The sequence below is a fragment of the Schistocerca gregaria genome, unplaced genomic scaffold (assembly GCF_023897955.1).
Source record: "Schistocerca gregaria isolate iqSchGreg1 unplaced genomic scaffold, iqSchGreg1.2 ptg001155l, whole genome shotgun sequence".
Classification (NCBI taxonomy): domain Eukaryota; kingdom Metazoa; phylum Arthropoda; class Insecta; order Orthoptera; family Acrididae; genus Schistocerca; species Schistocerca gregaria.
Window position 1 is genome coordinate 2501 of NW_026062487.1, and position 2500 is coordinate 5000.

The window sequence follows — 2500 nt, forward strand, 5'->3', positions numbered from 1 at the left end:
ACTCGTTAAAGGATTTAAAGTGTACTCATTCCGATTACGGGGCCTCGGATGAGTCCCGTATCGTTATTTTTCGTCACTACCTCCCCGTGCCGGGAGTGGGTAATTTGCGCGCCTGCTGCCTTCCTTGGATGTGGTAGCCGTTTCTCAGGCTCCCTCTCCGGAATCGAACCCTGATTCCCCGTTACCCGTTACAACCATGGTAGGCGCAGAACCTACCATCGACAGTTGATAAGGCAGACATTTGAAAGATGCGTCGCCGGTACGAGGACCGTGCGATCAGCCCAAAGTTATTCAGAGTCACCAAGGCAAACGGACCAGACGAGCCAATCCGATTGGTTTTGATCTAATAAAAGCGTCCCTTCCATCTCTGGTCGGGACTCTGTTTGCATGTATTAGCTCTAGAATTACCACAGTTATCCAAGTAACGTGGGTACGATCTAAGGAACCATAACTGATTTAATGAGCCATTCGCGGTTTCACCTTAATGCGGCTTGTACTGAGACATGCATGGCTTAATCTTTGAGACAAGCATATGACTACTGGCAGGATCAACCAGGGAGCTGCGTCAACGAGAGCTGAGCAGCCGGCCGCCCGGGAGTGTGTCCCGAGGGCCCGCGCGAACACGCAAGCGTCCGCTCAATTATTCTGCAAACAGGAGGAGGCTGAGCTCCCCTGCACGATACACCTCGAAACCCTCTCAGGTCCCGGCGGCGCGCAGCGCCGTCCTAAGTACTTGGTCGGGTTCGAGAGAGGCGCAATCGCCCGGAGATGGGCGAGTAGACGCTTTCAGTGCGAACACCCGTGCTCCCAACTGAGCTTGCCGCTGCCGACAGAGGCCCGGGAGCGTGCTGTCGTGGCATTGCCGGCGGGAAACAACACGCGCCACCTACGGTGACCGGCAGCTCCAACGCCAGCGCCACAGAAGGGCAAAGCCCCACTTGGGTGCAGAAGCGAACTCTCCCAGCACAGCGCACGCGCCAACACGTCCGCAGAGCTGCGATACAAACCACCTGCGAGAACCGCTGGGGGCGACCGAGCAGCAGACGGCGTCGCGACGCCGAGTGCCGGGCGGCGGCGCATCCTCAACGCACACAGTCCGCAATCGGACCAGCACACTGCAGATGTCCACCGCGCTTCGCACCGGGCTCGGCAGAACCCACTTTGGCCGCCTGGCGCCGCGCGCAGGGTGCGCCGGCGCATAGCTGGGACGCCAGCCGGGCCCGTCGGCCGGCGCTCCTGCCACTGGGCGCCCCCCACCAGCCGGCTGTAGTGCGTGCGCTCACGCAGCGCGCGGCCAGCACGCCGGGCGGCCCCCCCTCACCGGCCGGGGACTGTCCCGCCAAGCCACAGCCTCGTATCGCTTCATACCCACATGGCCAACTCAGGTTCGGGGGCATGGCGGGTACCGCCGAAACAACCGGTTCATAGATGTACCGATCGTCGCTATCACCGATGCACCTGCAGCGCGAACAACCGCTCAACAACTGATTTCCAGTTCATTTGCGGATCTTTGGCAGCAAACGTATACGTCAATCTACATTTGCGAAATCTACGATTCTGGCATGCCTGCATGTTATGTGTCACGACACGCTACATCAGCCCACATACACACTGCGGCATGTACACGAGAGAACACGTGGAAGATGGTCCGCGCACGTGTGCAATGTCCCTTGCGCGGTCGACTGTCAACCGGCCTCTGTAGCATGTCGCAGATGTGGAACGCGGTCCACCGTGCTATCATGTTGTGTGGGGCAATACGATTAAATAGGAAAACCCTCGTCGCTACATCAACAGACGGCTCACGCTGATTCCCGGCAGAGGGAGGAGGGGGGGGGGGGGGGGGCCAACATGCAATACTTTCGTCCGTACCTACCTACCACATGTCTGTACGGCGTACAACAGTGCAATCTCGCTGTAATGGGGAGACGAGACAAGTAGCATCGTGCACAACATATGGCCCTTATGATTCGCCATTGTAGGGCGCAGCCGGTGTACGGTCAAGCATGTGCCACATTATGTCACTCAGTACGTAACGACGGATGATCAGTGTGGGTTACGCGTACATCAGCGGACAGTCCACACAGGCCGTACCACAACGTACACTGACTGCATCGACAACCGAATGCAACTGAACAGCTGCAAGGCTCATTTCACAAACAAACGCCTGACCGACCAGCTTGGAAGGGCAGGAGGGGAGGGCGATATTCGTTCTGTAGCGGTACACCCTTCCAGTGGTTAGCGGGACTGTGTAGAAAGTACGCAACACTCGAAAGACCTTTATGTGAGGGTACGCACCATGGCATCAAGAAATACACATGACACCAGAGGATCCAAGCAGTGAACTATGTTCAGAGGGTTGCTGTTAGGCAAAGCTACATTCCTGTGACGTTACATGTGACAGTTAAGGTGCAGTGTAAGTTAGGTTAAGGTGCAGTGTAAGTTAGGTTAAGGTGCAGCGTAAGTTAGGTTAAGGTGCAGTGTAAGTTAGGTTAAGGTGCAG

General features: G+C 57.0%; 1 non-coding gene across 1 annotated transcript in view; it reads right to left on the minus strand.

Annotated features, from left to right (window-relative positions):
* LOC126329035 (small subunit ribosomal RNA) overlaps window positions 1–559 on the minus strand; it is a 1893-nt gene extending 1334 nt beyond the window's left edge. The window contains exon 1 of the ribosomal RNA XR_007562136.1: window positions 1–559. This exon is cut by the window's left edge and continues 1334 nt beyond it. This is a non-coding gene — a ribosomal RNA (small subunit ribosomal RNA).
* Window positions 560–2500: the final 1941 nt, after the last annotated feature.